The following is a 24,608-nucleotide window of genomic DNA, read 5'->3' as shown; positions in this document are numbered from 1 at the left end:
ACCTCTGCCTGAAACCACATGGATGGACTTTTTAGTTTTTTGCCTGAGGCAGAAAAGTAAAAGTTGAACAGACAGTTTGCTCCACCTGCAGTTGAAAATATCCAATTCTTTAAAACTTTTGCTTGTTTTTTTTCCCACCTGCATTTGTGAGCAGCACTGGACCAATTCAGGGTGCGAGCTCTTTGCCCAGGAGGACACCATTCGTATTTTTTGGTTGCATGTTCATTGAATATCTGATGCCATTGCATCCTATGGGAGACAAGCGTGGCTGAAGCAAGGAGGGAGGTAGAAGAGAGATCCACCTGAAGCTCACACCTACCGCTGCCCTTACCCACTGCTCCCCCCCCTGCCCCTCAACGCTCTGAGGAGAGAAAGGTAAGCTCTACCTGCCTTCATGTTTTCTCTGGGGCTCTGTCCTCATCCTCGTGTCCTGCCATCGCTTCACTATTATCACATGTGGCTGCAGTGGCAGACGGCAAAAGAAACAGGAGTAGGAAACAGGAAAAGAGAAAAAAAATATAAAATAAGAAACAGACGGTGCAATATCTTTGTCATGGGACTTGCTTAATTCTCCTCAGTCCTAAACTAGTTCACAGAGTGCAGATTAAAACGAGCTGGTACAGTTTGTTCACCCAGCTCCAGACATATAAACTGAATGGACACTGATTGCAATTTAAAGTTGTAGCTGTCTGTATTGATCTACTTTGAGTGTAGCAGAACTTTCTCTGTAGTCGAAGTTTGATTTTTGTTGTGTTTTTGATGAGAGATGCTATTGATTATTGATGCAGGTAGGGCCAAGACATTGTTGATGCATCCATACCCACACACATCTGGGACTTCTGCTGGTGATGTTAGAGTGGGCGTGGTGTGTATTCGGAGTGTGTACTGGGGTGTGGTAGTGGGATATGTACAGTGGGTTTGGCTCAATAACAGATTGATGATTATCGTCTTAAGAGGAGTGTCCTCCATGTGGATAGATATCCCACGTTCTGTTGGCGTGGACTGCAACTTGTTTGATGGCTTGTGATAGATTTCATTTCTAAAAGTCCATATTGTGAGTGGAGTGAGGTGAAGGAATACTGCAATTGGACACATGGTCCTATCATTTTTTCCTCTTCTCCTCTCCTCTCCTCGTCCCCCTGTTGCTTCACTCTGTCCATCCACTGTGACGCCTCTGGCAAGCGACGCCGCATTCCATTGTAACAACATCCCTCCGTCGCAAACAGCAAAGAAGATAGATAGCAGTGACTCTGAGTCCCCAGGTATCCTCCACATGACAAACTAACAGAGAGGTACAATGATAGAAAGAGACTAAAGAGAATTAAAAGTGTGGAAAAAAACCAAGAGGAACAGATGAGTGAAGCTTCGAAAACGTGTGGGAAAATAAAGAGAAAGATTCCAAAATGCACGCTTAGCTGAGGAGATACATTTTTTCAATCACATGTGTTTCAGTGCACCAACAGCAGGCTTTCTTAGCAAAGGAAGGAGGGAGAGAGAGACAAAGAGAGAGACAGAGAGAGAGAGAGAGAGAGAGAGAGAGAGAGAGAGAGAGAGACAGAGAGGTGTAGAGGGGGGGGGGGGGGGGGGGGGGAGTCTGGAAAAGACAGTGTGCTGGAGTTCTGAAATCCAAAAACATTTGGCAGCATCCGTCTGGCTTAGGGCAAGAAAAATCTACTGAATATGTACCTGTGTGTGTATGTGTGTGTCGGTGCACGTGCAGCCACACATGCATGCTCCTACTAGGTGACACCATCAAATGGTGTTACACAACCCTTTAAGGGAAGTGAGTACAACAGGAGTTCTCAGGTCTGCAAAGCTGCTGGTGCACAGCGTCTGCTTCACTGTTCAAAGTAGTATTTTCTCATAAAGTTCAGGACCTCTCATAGATTTAGTGGTTTGCAGTCAGCTTCCCACCTTCTCTTCATTTCTATTAAAGTACCTATAGGTCAGAAGATTTATGCATCTGTTTGCATCACCATGTATTTCCATTCCTGGCACATGCATGATGGCAACATTTTGTGCTGTAACCTATGACAACCATGCCACTGACTGTAACTCTCTGTTCTCCAGTGGGCGGCAACCGCTCACTTACTTTGTCACCGGTGGCTACGAGCAGTTCAAGTGTGTGTTTGTGTGTGCGGTACATTATTTTACCACAACTAACAGCCTCCAACCAGCCGCCCATTCAGGCCTTTGATACAAAGTGCCGAAGCGCGACCATCCATACACAAACAACAGTCACGCTGAATGCACCGCGGCACACACAGCATACTTTATGCCCAGTGCAATACAAACACCTACATGGATTTAACGCTCCTCACACACATACACACACACACACACACACACACACACACACACACATTTCAAACAGATGAACACGCTCACGCTGCCAAACCGCGCTGAGACTCTCGCGCCTCACTGCAGTTACCTTATGGCTCAGAATGTGGTGAAGTTGGGACTTTTAAGACTCAACATCAGCTCTTTCCTTTTTCTTTATATTAAAATCTTTGCTTGCTTTGATGTCAAGGTGAAAGAACAAGATCTCCTCTGTAGATCTGTACGCTTCTTGGTGAGATTTCATCCTCATTAGAGCAGCACGAGTGAAATCTGATTCTCAGATCAGTCTTTTGCTCAAAAGTCTCTCACTCTTTGCTTCATCAAAGAGACTCAGGTAGAGTAGATGCATAGTCTGACCGGGGAGTTAGCAAATGACAGCAAAAGAGAGACAGTTTTTTAAAGAAAGAAAAGAAGTGAAAGAGTTTTAATTAAAGTTATTGATTCCTTCTCTGTTCCTCACCCTTCTTTGGTTTGTAAAATAGTGCACACTTTGTTGCCACAAGGGGGCAGAACACCAGGCAGTTCATTATGACATGCAGACACAAACACATGGCATCTTGACGTGAAGAGAAAACCTGGAGTTGATTTCTATTGAATCACAAATCTATTTCTACAATAAATGATCTCATAACACTTACATATATTCAAGGTAGTTATCCTTTATTCTTACAAACTTAGCCGAAGACCTGTGTGTCTGTCGTCTACTTTAAGAATGCCAACTCACTTTCAAAATGTTCTCAACACATTCATCTGTCATTTGCATGTGTGTGACAGGACTACTTCCATGAATTGTACTCCCTAATAGTCTTTTAGTGCATGTGTGTATATGCTTTTGCATGTGTGTGTAGGCGTGTGTCTGCGTGTGTGTGTGTGTGTGTGTGTGTGTGTGTGTGTGTGTATTAGAGTGCACTTGTGCTTCTATTACTCTCAGTCTTATGCCTGTGCTCGCAGGAAATGAAGGAGAATGCCACTCATTCTTAAGAAAAAGTGAACGCGCACTTATTCCATTACTTCCCTGGAACCCAAACACCTTCAGAACACACACACACACACACACACACACACACACACACACACACACACACACACACACACACACACACACACACACACACACACACACACATACACACACACACACACACACAAGCACAGAAATGTTCCCTTTTGTTTCATAGGTACTTTAGCATAAAGAGGAAAAGAGTGTGAAAACAGGCCACTCCTTTAATGGCCTCACCAACAAAGAGTGTGTTTTCTTTTAAACCGGAAGACCATGTCTGCAATTACAGCCACACACACACACACACACACACACACACACACACACACACACACACACACACACACACTGTACGTGCGCACACTCTTCAGCACGAATTATAAGCCATGCTAACTGGTGCCGCTGATTTACTGAGTGAAGAATTGCAGTGAAGGGCGGTGGAAACAGAATACAGGCCCTGGTCTTAATCAGAGCCTGGACCATAACATTCAAGATTAATAGGCTGGATTTGTTTTTCAGCTAAGAGCGGGAGAAGAAAAAGACAGAGACAGTAAAAGACAGAAACATATTGCTGAATGCACATTTGCATGGTGTCTCCCTCTACTTCCTTTTTGCCTCGCGTGTTTATGCTCTCTGAGCTTGTTTGCACATCATCACTAGCCATCTTGGCCTCGACACGCAGCTGATATATGTGGAAGCCATTCAGCTATACGGCCGATAGTGAATTTGCACAGACATACGGCCCTCCAGAGTGGATGGCGTAGCATGTTATTAATCAGACCCTTGTATTGAAGGACATTGTTTTGGCTCTCAGCATCTGTATGAGCCTTGAAGAAACATTGTAGTAAGAGGAGTAACAGTAGAAAGTTTTCTGTTATTCTAATTCTGTTTTCAAACGTTGCTCTCTTTGTCACTTTCTAATTTATTTGTCAGTCTCCCTTTATCTGTGTTCGTCTGTCTTCCACTTGCTCTTTCGTTCTATCATAACTGTGTCTGGACCAGAGGGAGTTTTTCCACTGGGCTGGCAGCAACAGGGACAGAGAGAGAGAGACAGAGAGAGACAGAGAGAGCAAGCAGTGGGGAGGTTTGGCAGACGACCCTTGTTGTTTTTCCTTCGCCTCCCATTGACTCTGTCAGCACCGGCTCAGTCTGAGCAGGGCCTCCGAGCTCAGAAGGGCTTGACAACATGCCCTCTTCAGCTATCAGACGAAACTTATCACAGGCACGCTTCGGAGACAGAAGCACTCTCATCATTGCATTGCCACTTCTTCCCCTTTCAATGTTCCCCTTTCTTCTTGACTTTGTTCAAGTTGTTCCCAACTCCGTCATTTTGTTCCTCTTGAATCAAACCCTGACGCTTTACTCGGCTCAAACTAAAACCCCTGCGGTAAAGCCACCTTGTTGTCCCACGTCAGACATTGCTTCCAGTCAGTAAGGCCTGAACAAGACCAAGCCACGGACAAAACACGTATTGAGCAATGCTTCCTGGAGACATATTTATATTTTTCCAATGGTGTGCTGGAGCTTTCTCTGGGACGGCAGCTCGTGTTTTCAAAGAGAATCCAACCGGAACAAACAGGAATGAGAGCCTCGGTGCTCATCCAGCAACAGTGCTGTTCCTAGTTAATGAGATGTGACATCTCGAGTTCTGCCGCTGAGGCTGAGTTTTCCCCGCCTCAAGTCTGGATACAAGGAAGCAAGAGTTTCCTCGCGTCTCCAAAAGGATGTGACCTCCCCAAAAAAAAGAGCGAAGCCAAATGAACATTGTTTGATGTTTGGTTTGTTCAGGTAGCTGTACGAATGAGCATGAGTGTACGGTACATGCTTGTAGGTTTATCTGCTTTGTTTTTTTGCTCTGCTCCCCCTCAGTCGTTGCCCCTCAGTTCACCGTCTGGCTAGGATTTAGTTTTTGGGCTTCCAAAAGCAGGATGTTTTGGGCCAACTCTTAACAGGGGTCAACTCCTCAGTATAAAACTCACATTATCCCTCTTTTCATCTTAGGACAGGCGTACTTCCCAAGCCAACTGTTTATTTTTATTATTTTGCTTGAGATGCAGGATGGATATATTTCTCTCCGATGGGTCAATATTGAGTAAGGGATTGGAAACAGCTCTTCTGAGACCATTTGAACAGCTCCAGACTTTGTTATTGTTCAGTCTGAGCTTGATTTAGACGTGTGCGTAGGTGTTCGTAAAAAGAGAAAAGAGACTGGGGTTATTGTGGCGTTACGGTTCCCTCGGAGCAGGATAATAAAAAGCATTTTATTTCACTGGGGCCAGATTTTCTGGAGTAGGAAATGGATGCTTACTAAGTGACACATGTATTGTGCCGGATGCGGAACACACACTGGTTCACCCGATATTCAGTAGCAGACAGCAACTTAATATCTACCATCTATCAGCACGTTTTGTTCCACAATTACCTCATAGTTACACTTGCAACTGTTAAAGCAATAGTCCGACATTATAAAATATGCATATTGTCTTGACGAGAGTTAGATGAGGAGATTTATAGCATTCAGTCTGCACCTCTTAATATCACTATAAATAAGAAATAGTCTGACATGTAACCTCCCATAAAACCACAAGGTGTCCTTTGAACGCTTAACACTTTGTACTAATTCAACAAACTAGATATATTGAGTTGATTGGTGAGGTTTAGAGGTGCTGGAAGTGGATTCTTTACCTTTTTGGACAGAACAAGGCTAGATGTTTCCAGTCTTTATGCTAAGATAAGCTAACCGGCTGCTATCGGTAGCTTCATAATTAGCAGCATAATTCTCTCGTTTGTTGAATATACCAAATAAATCCTTCCAAAACTCTTTCAGCATGTTTGATTTTGTATGTTAATTTTATTGTTGCAGAACATGGAAATGGGTCAATACAAAAACAACAGCAACGGAGTTTTTAATTTTAATATTTTTTTATATTTATGGCATATTTAAAGCGTTTAACACTTTTACAGCGTTAATCTTTTTCTCTTCTTCTTTTTGGCCACTTGGGGGCAGCAGAACAAACTTTAAACTCAGGATCGACATATTATCAACCTATAAAGTTGATTTGGCAACGTTTTAGCAAACAGTTGCATATATACATCTAGTAAACACAGAACAACATAAGCATTTATTCTACCTGGTGAATATAAGTCCAATATTCAAACGTATTTTAGATTTATTTTGGTTTCCCCTCCTCCTGAGGGAATTCTCAGGTTATTTAGCTGCTAAATGGTGATGCCATCACTACAACTTAATCCAACATATGCTTTAAAAGTCATCAGTAGGAGGATATGAAACAACCAAAACATATATAAAGATTAGTTTTTACGTCGCAAGAGAGTTTTGACATTTTAGCACATGATAATATAAATGCTACTGAGCATAATTTGAAATGAAAGCACATAATACTGTCACTGTTTCTGATGTCCTTTCACATATAAATCACTCTGTGGTCTTTCAATAGCAGGTGACCACCACATGGCCACAAACATCTGTGAGCCCTCTTTCTTCCAGCCTTAAACAAACTGGCACCGGTTGCCACCTTCTGCCCAGATAAACACCTCAAATGTAGCTTTGGTGTTAGCTAATGGTGTTCCTCAAAGAGATGGATTTAAGATGATTTATCCCCTACAGTAGACCACCCCGAGTTTTTTCTTTATTCATTTTTTTTTATGTCACACTGTATCGTGCTTCTCAAGAGCACACATTACTGCCTCCAGTGGTTCATACAATCTTTTTGAACACTGACATGTGTTTACCATGCCTCCAATCTTAGACAACATATTCAAAAAATAAGTATTCAAACAAAACACAAAACATTAGGCTGAGCCGTTTCAGTATCCCATGATTGTTCGATGCAGGGTGCCGGTTCGCTCAGACTTTATTTTTTAAATGGCCTTGGCTTAGAGACTTAATCCTTTCTGTACAGACTTTGAGCCCATTGAGCAATATGTGTTTCATAATGCAACGCTCAGAGGCATTAGGCAGCGTACAACACAACCAGCCCTTCAAAGCTTTTCATTTTCGTAATCGGCAGCAAAGCAGTAAAACGATAAAAATGAAAATGCGACTTTGTGCTCATTCCAGCTCGTTTGAGGTGAACGCTGTGTGAGCCTTGCTATACTGAGTGTGTCCTACACTGTGTGTGTGTGTGTGTGTGTGTGTGTGTGTGTGTGTGTGTGTGTGTGTGTGTACGTGGTCTTAACTACAGTTCTCTTGTTTCTGTTTATCCGTACAATATACATGTACATGTATGTAATACTTCCGGGAGTTAAACAGGAGAGGCAATGCAATTTGGCAGCATTCCTAAGTACTTTAAGAAGCTGTTGAAGAATAATTATTTCATGCTCACAAGACAGGAAGGGTTGTTGATTTGCCTGACAATTAAGGAGGGTTACAAGCGAAGTAAAGTTTCATGGAGAACATTTAAGATGCTGTATAGTGAAGACGAAGATAAACAAACACTGTACTAATTGGATGACAGCCTCACTGTTTGCCTCTCCATCACACATTTGTTAGGTTTTCTCTGTAGGTAAGAATGCAAGAGAGTACTGAAAGGCTTTCTGTGCCCCATCAGGAGACATATGTACAGTTTATGACACATATATTTCTGCAGATCAAACAATAACAATATTTAGGTCATGCTAGTTTACCCATATTGGTGCAATGTTGTCACCCTTCTCCGTGTATGAGAACAAGATTAGAGAGATTATTCAGCTGCTGTTGGCTGTTGCAGCCCATCTATAGTTGCATGAAGCAACACAGAAGTGAACTGTCTCATTAAAAGGTCAACGATTTACATGACTTGAGTTGAAAACTGGATGTTACTTAGATGATACAACAGAACCATCTGACGGAAACAAAACATCTTCTACCTGACGTTAACCATGAAAGTCTGCGATTGTTTGGACAGCGGAAGCTACAGAAGTACAACCACTTCTGGGAGGATGTTCTTTGGCCAACTAACCAAATACCTAATTAGGGAAGGCTTTGAATCAATTACCACTCACTTTCATGTGGTCTGCAGATGGCTACACGCTCTCTTTCCCCTATTTTCCTACTCTTTCCTCTGCGAGCCGCCAGCAAAAAAAGGCCTGCTGCGTTGCCTCATTGCTAATTTGAACCAGAGAAGTGGTCATTTCCTAACAGTGGGCCCCGCAAGCTGAACCGAAAAACAAGCCCAACGGAGCCTGAGCTGGACTGCTCCCAAAGCAGGGCAGAAACCGCACAAACCCAAGTCTTCCTGACATGTGGTGAAAGTGTGATAGGGATATGGGAAACATCGGGAAGGGTTAGGAAAGAGGGATGGCGATGAATCCATTTGGAAGAGAAAGAAAGATCGAAGTGGTACTTGATGAATATGAGGATAGGAGAAACTGAAAAGCGGTATTTGCGGGAAAGAGGCAAGGAGAGGTGAAAGTACAGGAAAAGATTTGAAGGTAGAAGGAACAGAAAAGAGAAATGTATCTTTGTCTGACCTCTCAGTTCGTAGCAACCATGTAACGTCTTTAGCCGAGGATTTTGACCAGTGTCAACAGAAACATGCAGGGCCCGTCTGTTTGCTCCCAGACACAGATCATTCCTCCATGAATTACTCTGCTTCACTTCGCCGCAACCTCTTTATTACTCCAATATTTGTTTACCCTGTCGGGAACACCCGGCCCGTTCCTTAAGTTGAGCAACAAGCTCAGTAATACCCCAGAACTCCTGCAATCAGCTAAACTCTCTATGCCGTTAATCTCTAGAGGGAAGCAGAAATCTGGGTAGTTTTGAAGATTTAAAAGATACATTTGAGTCAAACAGTGCTGCCTTTATATTCTGTAGTTTATTCAGTAAAAGAGTCATTTCTCATTTAGTCCTATAATCCATTCATTCTACTCCAGTCGCTGTCTTCCATCATAGGGATGAGGCATGTTCTGTATCCCTTGTAGTCTGGAAGGAAGAGGGAGGGATAACAGGGAGGAAGGAGGAGGAGGAAGACGAGGATGCAGACATGTCCGCCAGATCGTTACAGTGAGAGGATGTGTCCTGAATGCAGTGTCCCTGCCATATGAAAGCCTGCTGATTCAAACCTCATGTTGGGAACATAGAGACAGTGAAAAGATGGTGGAGTTAGAGGCTTGTTCATGGTTGGACTGCAAGAAAATGCCCATCTACAAAAAGAGGGTTAGGGTTAAAATGTAATACTATACATAAACATAGTCCAAAGTTACATCCTCATACAACACATGATGGAAGGACTAACACACATATCCAGACTGGGAAAATATATATAACATATTGTAAATGACTCTTTTATAAATGACCTGGCATTATTTTGTGAAACCATCTAGCAGGACGGCATTGCAGATGTGCAGACATTCAATTACACAGTTTGAGCCTTGTCTCCATTTGTAGTATAAAAGCATACATATGTGTTATGTGGAAATGGTTAAAATATCAGAAACATAAGGAGAACCATAGATCTGTGCTTAATCCCACTGGGAGTGGATCAGGCAGGACATCTCGTCTTGAGGGATGATGGGGAAGGCCAGCTCAGACGAGCCAGGCGTAAACCAGCAGGGAAACGCAGAAGCAGCCAACCACTCTCATGTAGAGACAATGACAAATCCAGACCCCATCAACACTTGTGGGAAATGAGCGGAGGAGACCCCCTCCAAGTCGGCACAGTACACACTAACAGCGCTCTAATGAATTGAGGTCCTTTCCCCGGAGGGCTGTTTACGTGTGTGATCTGAAAACCAGGTTCGCTGACATTTCTCTCTGTGTTGTGTCTCTTCTGTGATTCTGTTGATAACAAGTGTCTTGCTGTTTCCTCTGGAGCTTTGCTTGTCGAAAGGTATCTCCCAGCATGCACAAAGTGATGATAGTCAGATAGTCTTAACACGAGAGCTCTTCCAAAAGATGGATAACGTTCCTGTTGCACAACACTGTACTACTCTGGTCCAATTGCTCCCGTAAGGGACTGATTTTGAGACATTTGATTTTCATCATACAAACAGCAATAGTATCCACAGTATCAGACCATCAGAAACCATCAAAGGAAATTTGAAGTCCATATATCTGCAGAGATTTTATAAACTCCAACAGGAAGTGGTCCATAGTGAGCAGGAAAGAATGTACAATGACAATGTGTTATACACCTAGAGACACATATATACACTGGTTTTCAAAGAACTACTGTGTGCTGGGGAACTCAGGGACACACTCTACAAAACAGAATCTGAGCTGTGAGGTTTCTAACTGCTGCTTTCCTCGATGTGACGTCCCTACCCATTGTGCTGCTCTCAATACGATTATTCAGAGAGGAGGGGGAAAAGAAAAGGCTTAGTTGTATTGCTGCCAGGGTCCAAAATTGTCCAAATAGTTCTCAGCCCTGCCAGACACAACCGCATATTCACAGTCTCGGCCTGTTGGTGGATACAATTCAGTCTGGCACATTTTGATCACGTATTCTGTTGTGTCCTTTAGCAGTTTTGGCACTTTGCTAAGACACTGCCTACATGTCTTTACTGTCTATTGTCAAGAGATGGCATGGCAGCGCACATAAGCCTTGCTCTATGTGCAGAAGCTGATACTCCAGGGAGGAAAGAGTGTAATGCCTCGTCTGTAACCTCAGCTGCACTGCATCCTATGTCTTCCCTGCATCTACGCTCTCTACGTCAGTCCATCATTCACTCCATAGAGGGCGTCTGGAATGTGTCTGTAATCACTTTCACTGCATTTTTCTGCAACAAGAGGGGAGCTCAGACTGTAAACGTGTTTATGGTTGGTGGGAGCAGATGCAGAGATGCAGACAGGCAGACAAAGTAATAGATGGTGACGTTTGTTGGCTGAGAAAACCATCTGATCTACAGATATAGAAATCAAGACTGGCCAGGACTGCACCGTTTTTCTCAAAACTGTCTTAGAACAAAAAACATCTTTGTTCTGTTGACTTGCGATGCTTTCAGAAACCCAGTTTTAAACCCAGATGGAAGGGTTTTGTCTCCACTGTCAGTCTAGACTCCATTTATTTTCACATCTGTGCTTGCGCGATAAGCAAATTGTAGCCATTACCTTATGAGTGTAAGAGGGCAATTGTGTTTTTCCCCACATTGTGGATAAAGAAGGAGGGGAAAAGACGCACACAAGCAAAAATGAGTGTGACCATTGTGGGAGATGTGGTGAACATCAAGAAATGGTGGTGGGGATGGAGGGCTGGGAGTGGAGGGTTTTGTTGGGTGGGTGAAAGAAATTTGGCATCGCTGATGGAAACGGGGTCTGGATTCGGCACACACTTGTGCATAAACACATACATACACACGCAGAGGACATACACCAGCACCCATCATTCAAATGGCATTTCAAGGGCGATTTAAGTCTTTCCAATAAAAACTGCAGCCGTTATAATACGTTGTCCAGGGGAGACAGAGGGAAAATAAAGTAATGGCACAGGCAGGCTCAGGGTTAGGGGTATTAGAAAGAAACTACAGGGAAAGTAAGTCAGACAATGTTTGTTTTTAAGTCTGCAATATTTTTCATGTCATTTCCCCCTCCCTGCTTTTCTCTGTGAGTGGGTGGCGTGTTTTCCAGTCTGGGAAAATGTTTTAGTGGCAGCAGGAAGGTGCGAAGGGTTGATATTCCTGCCAGTCTTATCAGTAATAAGTTCAATTCAACCGTTAGCTAAACTTGTGATTTTTCCCACCGGTGTAGTTCTGTAGGCTTGTTGCCTCTTTGTCCACAGTTCCCAAATACTGACCCCATGTTGATAACTTGTTGCCAGGAAACATTTCATGGGATGTTTGACCACTGCGATGCACTTTGCCACCTTTTGCTAGTGCTAATAACGACCAAATGTGTTACCCATCACCTATATGCTACTGTTGTTTCACTCACTTACCGCCCACCCTTCCCTTTGAGACCCTGGACTACCGTCAGATAACAACCTCCTTCGAAAACGTGACAGACCAGGCCGACATGTACCAGCAAAGTAGGGGGGAGTATATCTGTCTGCCTCACAACCTTAAATCTCCATCCAAGGCCAACAACCGTATAAGCAGCGTTGCATTCCGACGACTGTTATTTTGGCATTATGTCTATTTGCACTGTTCTCAACTGAAGAGCTGTGAAAAGCCGTCTAAACACAGCGCTCTCATACCACGCGATCCTGGCCAGTGTTAGCATAGCAGAGTGAGTGCAAATATGGAGCAGGGCGATGGAGATGTCGGATAACCGGAGCTCCTTGACTTCATGTCTGATGTTCTTCTTTTGTTTTGTGTTTTGATCCGTTTTCTTTTCCCCCAGTCAGTCACGCAAATACCTCTCCACCCAAATTACAACAAAAAAATGGTCTTACATACCTCACCTGGTATCTAGCCATGTAGATAGTTTTGAGATATCCATCGCTCAACATTTTTGCCTCTTATCTATTACAATGCTGCTGAATAGAATCTTATTTGTGGTATTGACCGCAGTAATCCACCACATTAACTCTCTACATAGCTAGAATCCACTACGTGCTTTTTTTGGATTTTGGGGGAATTTTTGCTCTTTACACCCTGGAGAAGCAGGTTTCCCCAGCACCTAGAATTATCCATGCACACCCACCCTCAGAAATGTTCTCAGGCTCACACCTCAGAACATTTTTACAGACCATTCAAAAGCCATTACCTCTGATTTACGAGAGACGTATGAGCTTGTTCTCCTTTTTACCCGCCTACCACAAACCTCACTCACGCACCACCTCTACCTCCAACACATGTAAAGTCTGTATAAACTCATGGTTTGAGCATGAGTTGATGTCTCCTGTCCCCATCTCTTTTTGTTTTGCATAGAAAAAAAAGTGTTGGGGTTTTCACTCCTACCTCTCCAAACCTAAGTAAACAGACTGTCTTCCAAACCATACAGCATTGCGCTAAAGAGAAGCATCAGACGGGCCCGGGGTTGTGCTTTCTCAGCAGCAGATGAGTGATTTGAAAGGAAGGAGAGGTTTTGTGGACAATTTACATACGTGGGACTTTGAGTCATTTCGGGGTCGTTTGTGGGCTGCAGGCAGCCTTGCCTTTGGTTCTGGGCAGACCATCATATATCTGTTTGATACCCTACTTTCACACGTGTTCTTTCAGTAATGTTCAAGCAAAATCTCACACTTAAAAGGGAAAAAATGAGAGAAAGATGTTTGATGTTTGTGTTTGTTGAGAAGAGGGGAGACAGGAGACAGAAAGACTTAACATACAATCCATTTCCATTATGTACTGCAGGCCCTTGGAGCACAGATTTCAGATTAGGTTGATAATGCTCTCACCCACCTCCCTCCCCCTCTTTGTTGCCCGCTAGCATGGTGTAGCTCAACTGGAAAACAATGGCAGAAGTCCTCCATCTGGTTGCAGTTTGTATCCCGTGCCAGTTTGAGTAGGAGTGATACAAAGACCTCCAAGGGGCTTAAAACAACAAAAGCTCACAGTCGAAAAGGCCGGTTGCATATTTCAAGCTACTGTAGCAATAAACACACACACACACACACACACACACACACACACACACACACACACACACACACACACACACACACACACACACACACACACTTGTTCAGAGAAACCCAAGTGAATAACTTTTAAATTGATATAATTCTGAAATCTGGTGAATGATTACATTCAGGGGAATGGCAGAATGGACAGGTATTGGAAAGACATTAAAGTTATGAACTGTATCATGACACAGTGGGAGAGAAAGTATGACATGTATTGGACCCATGGCAAGTGCAGTAGTGGAATGTCCCAGAGTGTTTTAATGGAGTTTGTCTCTCCACACCTGTGGAACTAATAGCCAGCCACTGAAGTCAGATGTCCTATGAAAATATTTAGTGGAATGAGAGAGGGGGAGGAGGGGGCGTGGATCAGTTGGAGGTTCATACCTAAAGGCAGGCGTGAAGTTTGGCTAACGCCTAGGATTTCCATTAAATGCCAGGTTTGACGAACAAGATAATTGCTTTAGCAGAGTCTGTAGCCTGAACCCCATCTCCTTCTCCATCCCTGTTTCTCATAATTGCACAAAAAGTGTGTATGCATGCTGTTGCTGTATATGTGTGTTTGTGGAAACCATGCCCCTCGTCATTTAGATGTGAGCCTATTGTTACTATTGGACAAAAATGTCAATATTCCAATGACAATTTGCATATTTCACATTCAAAGCACTTGATTGCGCAACATGAGTCTTCGGGGTTCATAACACCTTTTCTTTAGCCAATGAAAATTACTTTGAAAAATGCATGGTTTACAAGCTAAAAACACATTTTCTTTCTTCTTTTCGTTTTCACCCGACAACTGTGATGTGCTTACAAAGGTTTTATGAGGTCAGTGAGGATAAGAAGCCAGAATGCGGTATGGACAAGGTCCTGGTAGCATTAGAGGATTGGTTGAGGGTTTCCATGCAAACACTCCCCCTGTTGCTCCCTTCTGCTGTCTTTGAAGTCAGTGTTGGTAGTGGTTATCACAAATGATGATGTTTTAGTTTTAGTTTCAGTGGTTTCATGGGACCGGGTCTTTTACAGTGCAAAATATGCATGCTATTATTTTATTTTTCACAATTTGTGCAATTCTACTTTTTTTAAATAAGGTTCTTTGATCTAGTTGTGTTAGATAATCTGCCCTTTAAGCCATAGTGAGAGGAATGACATGTTATTGGTAGGACTGAAATGTCTTAACTATTGGATGGATTGCCATGAAATTTAGAACAGATATCCATGGAGCCCAGACGTTGAATCCTCATGATTGTGGTGGTGATCTGCTTACTTTTCCCTCTAGTGCAACCATGAGATTCATTATTGTGGTTTTGACATTTGTAAAGTGTCAACACACATTCATGTCCCCCTCAGGATGAATTCATGGACTTCATATAATAAGTGGACGTAGTACCCGTGACGTCACCCATTATTTTATGGACTATTTTGACGTTTTGGCCGTCGCCATCTTGATTTTTGGCCATCGACATCTTGGTTTTACGGAACCAAAAGTGACTCGAGAGGGTGGAGCTAAGTACAACCGAATGCTGAATAAGACATTTTTTGGCGACCAAAATGTTACATTACTCTTACGTGAACTGTAACCCGCTGTATCGTGTATTTTACTCTAAATAGGACTATAATTTACTAAATGAATATCATGCTGTATTGAAGAAGACTTGAAACTAGCGATTTAGACCATAAACTCGTCAGGAAAATGTTTACTGACGTAATCAACCAAGTAAGAAGTAGTGTAATTTTCTCATAGACTTCTATAGAACTGGACTTCTTTTTGGAACCATTGGAGTTCCCCCTGCTGGATATTGGAGAGAATGGAAGGTTAATGTATATATAGTCTGCATATGGTTCACTTTTCAGGTTGCCGCTTGGATTAATTGTAATAACTTCATCATCTGGCTGTAGACTCTTATAGTCTTGCTCAAGTGAAAATATACTTGTTTTAAATAATTTTCTTTTAATTAATTAGAAAGTCTATCTTTTTTCAAGATACTAAAACGGTTTCTTTACAAAATTCTGAGCCTGCATTCAGTAGAGTCATTACAATGACTTTGGATTCGCGTTACTTATGGAAAATCAGCCTAATCAAACAAAGCTGAAAATGTTTGTCAGTTTAGAAGCTTTTCTCAATTAAGATGGCTTTTCTGGAACCTCTTTTGCATCCTCCAGCCCCTGCATTAAAGAAAACTACAATAAAAAGGGAAGAAAACTAAACATTTGCTTACTGTGTGAAGAAATAAAACATTAACAGATTCTCTACCATAATGAACAACCATTAGGGTATGTTGGTATATTTTCTGGGTGGCTTTTAGGAGTGGTGGTATGTTAATTAACCCGCTTATAAAATTCTCCTCCCCAATTAGAGTAAGACCACTGAAAACATACCATGAATGGAAATGGGAACGCTGTCTACATAAAGTTTTGGTGACAGACAGCCTCAAATCACAAGACTAAGAAAGACTCACTTAAGGCCAAAAATGCAACTCAACAAGACTGAAGAATGATTTGTTCATTGTCACTGCACTTGTATTGACAAATACACCTAAACCCTGAGACATTACTGCATCAAAGTCTCCTTAATAATCATACATAACACTTATATAATATAAAATACTCTTATCAGATCCTAATATAAATACCACTCTCTTTGTATTTGGTATAGAACCAGCATTGACCAACTCAGTAACAAGGGTAACAAACATGATCTTTGAAAGTGACTGGCATAGGATTTGACCCCTTTGACCTTTCCAACTAGCTCATGATTGATGACATTTCCTAGGTCACGGGTGGTCACAGTGCATGCTCAGTTGAAAGCGAGAAGGTGGTGATGGTCTGGTAGGTTTTGACTGACAAGTGCTTAGCTGGTGGGCAGATATAGAAATAGAGAGCAGGCTGGAGGCTCAAAGGGAGGCTTAGCTTGCTTTTACAGTGCTACACCGTCAAATTCCTCCCAGACACAGACTTTTAAATCCTTCCGGAGATTTAAGAACGTTAGGTGTGACTGGATAACGGAGTATGTCGCGTATGTGTTGAGTATGTCAGCTTTGATGGGAGGAAACAAAAGCCCTCCTTCATTTCCCAGCCATCTTCGGTCACTAGAACAGAGCTAATAGTGGGCAGACAGGGGGGCGAATGACTTTGTGGATCAAGCCCCATCTAAGGCTGTGGCAAAGTGCCGAGCTGCCCCATACCACGCAACTCTTCCCCTCACCCAGACTTTAATCTTCATTCCACTTTGATATCAAAGACTGAATCGCTAATGTGGGAGGAATGGAAGGAAGGAGTGCGAGAGGTATAGAGAGGGGATTGGGCGGGGGAGGAGGGGTTGTAATGGGAAAATAATTGGGGAATATGGTTTCCAAAAAAGTGTTATTTTTTTATGAAGCTGAGAGATGTATTCAAAACTGGAGATCAAACAGTGTGGTGCTTTTTATGTTCTCAGACCACAGTGAATGAAGGAGCTGAGGTTTCCCACAGCGGCCTGCTCTGTGTCACCCGAGGAACTCAAACAACTTTCCCTCTCTCTGTCTACTTCCCTTTCCTTCTTTCTTTCTACTGTCTCTCCCGCTCTTGCCATCTAGCTGCTGCTTCAGTTGTTGGAAGTCAGTCCGGACTTCGCTTGGTTCACTGGAAGCCGTTCAAGTGCCTTAATCATTCTGCAGATGATATCTTTTGCTGTGACAGTTAAAATGGCACACTGTTAAATCTGTCTTCCGTGTAGGTCTGTACCTATTTATTTCAGAATAAAATAAAAAAAGACTGCCACGAGGAAGCATCGGATGAATCACTGAAGAACTGACTGAGTCGTATTCTGTCGCTGTTAAAGTATCAGGTGTTCAACAGAACATAAAGTGTGCTGTGTTTAACATTTGACAGATCATTAACAGGGGTGTATCCCAGAGGAACACATTTTCTCATCGATGATCTCAGTCCTACTTTTGCACGTAAATTGGAGGCCTTGGCCGGGCAAGATCACATAGTCAACCCAATCTGAGTCACTTTTCCCGACCCGCAGCGTTCCGACCACACTTGGCCCCGTGCCCCCCTCGCTCCACTTTGCGCTTATTTGCCAATTGACAACTTGTAAACAAACTCGGTGAAAGAGGTCACTCAACACCCACTTCTCCCTTTAAATCCCCTCTTCATCCCTGTCATTCTTTATTTTGGCAGGTCGGTCGTTTGTTTAGAGTAATAACACAGCAGAGACTCCCACCCTTGGAGAGGTTTAGTTCACTGACTTAATATGACTTCATGGAGGTATACCTTTCACTCTTTATTAATGTTCCTTATTAGACCCTTTATGTGTCACACTGCACAAAAGCGTTCTTGTGCTTGAATTAATGCACAGTAATTAAGCACTTCTTAAACCTGCAATATTATTTTGACCACTGTGGGGCAGCAGAAACAAGCTGTGAACGCTGACATGTTACTTGACTTTTAAATTTGGCTAACTTGACCAACTGACATTAGCATTTGGAGTCATGTTTCTGGCTTTCTGATTAATTGAATTCCAATATTCCTCTCCTTTTGGCACTTTTTTTGGTCTTTACCAACTCCTCATGAAAATATCTGGCTGTTTAGCTGCTAAATGCTCCATTATTTTCAACAGGTAGTTGCTAACTATGTCTGTCTATAATTCTCTGTGGGGTCATCACGAGGAACAGTTGTGTGATCTATTATGGATATGAAAAGTGACTATAGCAGCTTTAAATAGGAAAACGTGGGAAGTTGAGGCAGAACAGCCAAACTATTTGTTGAATAACTGGTGCACCTTGTTCCTGTAAATACAACAGCACCGGTCTCTGTGTCTGTTTTGATTTATTTGCTCTAGGTAAGGCTCTAGTTTAAGGAGCCTGGCCTCTGCCGCCTCTCAGCGCCGCTCCATCCTCCCCCACAGCTCCTCTAGTGTCCAAGGAAGTGTCTCATTCTCATGTCTGTGGTGTAAGTTTTATTCCTCTCTGACTCTCATATTCCTCCCACCAATCCTCCCATCCCCTCCAGCTGCCAAGTGGAGACAAAGAAGCTGCTTCAGCCCTCCTTTGGTCTGGTGATTATCTAAGCGAGGGCCCATCAATCTAAACTAACTCCAGACTCCCAAGAATGTCCCCTTCTTTTTCCTGCCAGGTTGGAGATAAACACATATCAGATCTTGAGAATCAGCCCTTAATGAACCATTAGATGCACGCAGACTGATGTAGCCTCCCTGACTCTTATCATAACCTCCCAAACTGCTGCGCCATCATGCTAGATATGATCTGAGTAAACCACAGAGCGCAGATCCCACCATTCAAAAACAGAAAAAGACTTCCTCAGCGTTTCTTTGTTTCCACTTAATTTCAGCCATTTGCCACATAATACATAATAAGAAGGTAATTATTGTGTCTAGCCTCGCAGAGGTTGAATGTGCCGTTTTATTGGCTCTTGGCAGCACTGCAGGAATTCCATGAGGCAGGTGAACAAGGAAATGGTATTCATTCAACACTACACAATTATCTGAATGTTTGTTGTCATGAAAAGCTCTTTTTTCCCCTCCTTCCCGATGAACAGCACTCAAAGTCGACATTCTGGGGAGCAGACCAGACACTTTAACAGCCCATTAACCATAAATTTGTCCTGATTATTTGATGTTTACAGCAGTAGCAGATGTGCAAATAATTCCCTTTTCCTTAAATTGACTCATACTTAGGATATACAGTCTCTCGTATAGCATGCAGGCATTTCAGAGGGCTTTAAAAGTCATATCCAGATTATATAAGTTTGCAGCGTTGTTATGCAGCCAGCTTTCGGTCCCCCTTAAACTGTCCCAGACTGACCATGTCGACTCCCGCCGCCTTTGATCGCTGCTGTTATATCTTGTCTCGTAGCAACTGGAACATTCCATCGTGTGTCTCTGATCACCTCCTGATGACTGCGCTATGGAGATAAGAGACAGGGAAGGAGGAGATCTGGTTTTAATATAAAAAGGAGCCCCGATGAAATCAATCACACACAAGGGAACTGAACAGGGAGTCACCCGGATCGCGATTAGTGTCAAGAGAGCGGAGGGGTGTTGACAGGACGGGATGGAAGGTCAGAGGGAGATACAGTGTCAGAGAGGGAGAGAGAGAGAGAGAGAGATACGATTTTAGGGAGGAAATAACCTCTGTATCTACGAGGCACGCTTCCCCTGTCCTGCTCCAAGCTTGAACTGATTTATTCCTCTTCTCTTTCTCCATCTCTGTCCAATATCTTCACTTTGTCCTCTGTCTGCGTTTTATTCTAACAAACCAGATAATGCACAGGACATGACCGTTGCTGGAGTTGTTACTTTGCACCATTGTGTGATTAATATAACACATATTCTGCGGTAAAAACGAGCAAAGAAAACGCTATTATTATTATTATTATTATTATTATTATGGCCTGTGTTCGCCAATGTGAGTTGTATCGCTGCCTTTATTTTCGAAACAGTGAGTCCATTATATTGGCGTTGGTCTTTCTGTTTGTGCATCTCATTCAGCCACTTGTTTTGTTTCCTTCTTTTCCGTGTTCAGAGTGTGATTATTGAAATGAGACGCGGTGCTTTTGGCAAACCAACAGTCAGCTGTCTCCTTTTCCTTCCTTGATATTTAACAAACAGGCCCGTAGAGCCGTACTGCATCGCGAACAAATTAACAAACAAGCACGTCCAATTTGTCTTCTGTCTAAAATCAGGAAATATCTCAGTTAATGATTATAAATAATCCAGATAGGGTTTCAGATATTCTACTGATTATGTTGGCTGTTGCTCGGCTTTTTTTCTTTTTTCTTGAGAGTTTATTGTCATGAGTTTTCATGTTGGCCTGACGACTGACCTGGAGAACATGATTTACTTCCATACGGAAAGGTTTATATTACTTTTGCTACTCGTAGTCTCAAACCTCAAAAAAGAAAATGCACAAAACTACAATTTCCAGCTTTCTTTTATACATTCTTTATTTAAAAAATGTATAGTCATTTTTGAAAGTGAAAGTTAAGATTTAGGTCTTCAACAGGAACAAATGGCAAAATAGACTTTTTTACTTCCAATAGTTACATGAACTTGCAATATACAGTATTATATTATAGATGATATTTCATCTAGTGTACAACTTCAACATGAAAATGTCTCTTTACCTTCAAATAAATCTGGCAGTCCAACAAGAGCATACATACTTGAAAACCTTATATCTAATCCAACACAACAGCCTAATTAATAAAGAATATTGTAATTGCTTTATTGTGGTTATACTATGCAATATGCATATGTTGTTAAATGTACAGAACAGTAAGTGTGTATGACTTGCAGGCACACAGTGATACAGACTCTAAATCACATATCCAGTAACATGCAGAAGTGTGGATAGGAATGGGCAGGATCCCAGTCCTCCACTTGTCATGCTCCCCTCCTGAGTATCTACCACTTCCCAAAGATTCCTAATACGGTCTGGTCTGACCTGTGCTGCTCTCTGGTGGCTCTTGTAGCCTTCATAAGGCCTGGCGAGAGCCCACTCTATACTTCGGTTCTCTTACAGTTTGAACATGACACCGTGGGGGCCCGTCAGCAGCCAAATAGCTTATTTTATGTGTTTAATACTAGAAAAGCAGATTGATTATGACTGCACTGTAGAAGTCCCACTTATTACATGCTTGTTCCACTGGCACGGCTCTGTTGACCCTGCAAAAAAAACTTTTCAACGATTATATGTGAGGGATGACTGGGTATCAAGTATTTGTTTCCTGTCCTGTCCAGCGACTTGTGTGGTTTTTTTAACCTCACTGTTTTTCTTTTCTTTTTCTTTTTTTTTTTAATTATCTTTGGGCTATTTTGCCTTTATTATAGTTCTGTCCAGATAGACAGGAAATTGGTAGAGAAGAGAATGGGGCTCAACAGGGCGTCCCTACATCTTACATTTTATTTAATTTTTTTCGTTTCTCTGAATCATACTAACACCATCTTTAAAATGATATAGACATAATGTTATACACACTCTCAGAGAGCCATGTTTATACAGCCCAGCGGTGGATTATGGGAGGTGTGAACTGGCAGGGTCCTCTTACACAGCCAGCGCTCTTAACCAGCAGCTAATAAAGACTTGCATTGAGCCTGATGGGTGGGGTGGGCTTCAGCGACGACCACAGTCAGAGGAGGATATGCACTGTATGCTGGTGGTCTGGTTTATATGCATTGAGGTGCATTGTGGGCTCTCTAGGTCTAGAGACTGCTGGGGTCAGCAGCATTTAAAGGGATCAATCACACAGGGGCCAATGAACAGTTAATAGTCCTTTAACTTAGATTCAAAGTGTCCGATGAATTTCCATTTAAAACATAGTATGAGGTGGAAGTGGGGGCAAGTGATTTCCAAGGAAAGAGGGATTCAGCAAATGTCCCTGTTCCCTCGTAGAAGAGTGAAGGAGGAGGATGCACTACCTGTGTGACCTGATATCCTCGATGTTGCTAAGTGTTGTATAAACTCCCAAGTACAAACACACACAACACTAACCCCTGCCTCCGCACACTATTGGCAAGACAGCAACATAATTGCGATGGTGTCCAAGAGCTCACAGCATCGCTTTATGTCATCCTCATCCTCTGATGGCCCCGTGTCACACTGTCTGAGTCCTCGAGCAACAACAGTTTACTTGCTAGCTCCACATTGCATTAAGTCAATCCTTTTTATTGTAGACCGTCAAGAGGACGCTTCAGGCTTCGCATTGGCTTTAGCAATTGCAGTTACTCAAAGCTGGTGGCTTTCTTGTGTCACTTACTGAGTAATTTCCCTGATGTGACTGAAAGAGTGACTGAAAGAGAAAAACACAATCTTTTTTCCTAGGAATGAAAGGGAGAAGTAATAAGACCCATTCTTGCTCATTTCCAGAATACACTGAAGGGATTTGCTGCTACGATGTTACTTCGACTGGTATGACTTCAAATAGATATTTCTTTGTTACTGACATTACTGAGTCCGTTGGCTGATGTAGTCTTAGCATGTCACAGATAAATATCAATAGTTTTATCACAAAAGTAAAACTAGTAGTAAACACATCATGTTCTCCTGTTCCACTCGCTCTCAGTCAGGTCATCTATGGAATATGTTTTTAATAGAACACAGTGGCGGTTCGAGACCATTTTAAATAGGGGTACCAAATATATATTGAACACAACTGTGACATACCACTTACCACCATTTGTGACAATTAGGGAGGGGCCAAAAAAGCTTCCCCAATGAATGGAAATTTAGTGTGCTATTATCCCGTTAATGCCATTTACTTTTGGCCAACAAAAGTTACAGAGTCTCACTTTTTAAGTGAAAATCCACTGTTGGCATCGCTGGTAATAAGTGGTCAATACAGCTCTGTTTTTGCACTGCAGTTCTCAGAGTTTACTAGTCCAGCCAACAACAGCCATTTCTCTTTTTTGTGCTTCTAAAATTGAGCACCAGATGCTTTGTCGGGTCTTTTTAGCAGAGACTTTAAAAAGATATTTCTTAAAATTGAAGTCAAAGTTTTGGCTAAAGTTATTGTATGGCTGCTCGCGTGAATACAACATTTGATACCAGTATAGAAATACTTGACAAACAAAACACAACCATGACAAGACATAAGAGGAATTGTAAATCAGCAATGGAAAGGAGACAAAAATATAAAAGTGCTTCTTGAACGTTTGGGCATTGAGCCTTATTCACTTACATGCTAACTGTAAATTCATCAGTGTGGATCCAGCAGAAATCTCGCAGCTGATACAATTAATTTACATGTTGCTAGTTCAATATTTTGTCTAGGAATATGGCTCCAAACCATGGAATAGTTGGAATTTCTCTCTTCCTGGTCTATTGTGTGCTTTTTTGGTCGTCTGCCCTGCTGCCTGTGCCAGTGAAGCCCATTCAGATGGAGCCCAGTCAGTCTGTAGTCCAGTAGCCTCCAGCACGGAGGCATTTCAGATCCTTCAGGGGGATTTGACCAAGATTTCCTGCCCCTTATTAAATTATAATCTCCCTTCTACCTCTCTTTCTTTCTCCCCTTTTCAACTTTTCGGACAGAATAATGGGCCTGCCTCTCTGTTTTGCTGCCAACTGATGTGTGTGTTTGTGTGTGCGCGACGTGTGCATGTACGTGTGAAGCTGTTTCGGCTGCCAACGGAAGGAGTGTGTGAGATGATTGGCGGGGCACGCATCTGAAGCGGGTCAACAGGGAGATCAAAAGCTAAAGCTTTTACTTTCTGCTCCCCTTTCATTTTTTTCTCCTCCATCTCCCGGTCTTTCTTTTTTGCCTGTCGTAATGACTTCACGTCTCTTTCATGGCTTCTCTTCCCCTACTGTTGTTTCAATTTCGTTTACGGTCAATAAGGCGCTTTCCTCTTTTTCTTCCTCTTCCCACCGTCCCTTGACACAGGTTTCCATCTCCCTCCATCTCCAACAGTGGCAGCCTTTGACACTGTGATCTGTATTAGCTTAGTGTATTCATGGAGTGTCAAACTGTGGAGTCCTTTGATAGAAGCAGACGACTGGAGGACTTTTCTGGGCTTTTCCCTTCTGGAAGTTAGCCCCAGCTACGTGCAGCTTGGGATTTTTTCCAGTCTTGGCAAAAAAGAATGGAACAATTGATGCTGTGCGATTGTTCCGGGTTTAGTCGCCTTATTTAAGCGCCCCAGAACATTTCTCACCTTCAGAGCACTGAATCGTAAATAGACCCATGCACACACTCTCCCCACAGTCTTGACTCCTCGCCACAGCCAGCTTTGCCTTTGGATGAACTGCCACCGTGGATATTTTGAC

The 24,608-nt window shown here is 42.6% G+C and overlaps 1 protein-coding gene across 1 annotated transcript in view; it reads left to right on the top strand.

Annotated features, from left to right (window-relative positions):
• The first annotated feature begins 270 nt into the window (after positions 1-270).
• col8a2 (collagen, type VIII, alpha 2) overlaps positions 271-24,608 on the top strand; it is a 43,179-nt gene continuing 18,841 nt past the window's right edge. Inside the window, exon 1 of the mRNA XM_029442622.1 lies at positions 271-375. The gene's annotated coding sequence lies outside the window, so the exon portion shown is untranslated. The remainder of the gene's footprint in view (positions 376-24,608) is intronic.

The sequence above is a fragment of the Cottoperca gobio genome, chromosome 11 (genome assembly GCF_900634415.1).
Source record: "Cottoperca gobio chromosome 11, fCotGob3.1, whole genome shotgun sequence".
Lineage (NCBI taxonomy): Eukaryota > Metazoa > Chordata > Actinopteri > Perciformes > Bovichtidae > Cottoperca > Cottoperca gobio.
The sequence above is the reverse complement of the archived record's forward strand: the minus strand, read 5'-3'. Positions and strand labels throughout refer to the sequence as shown.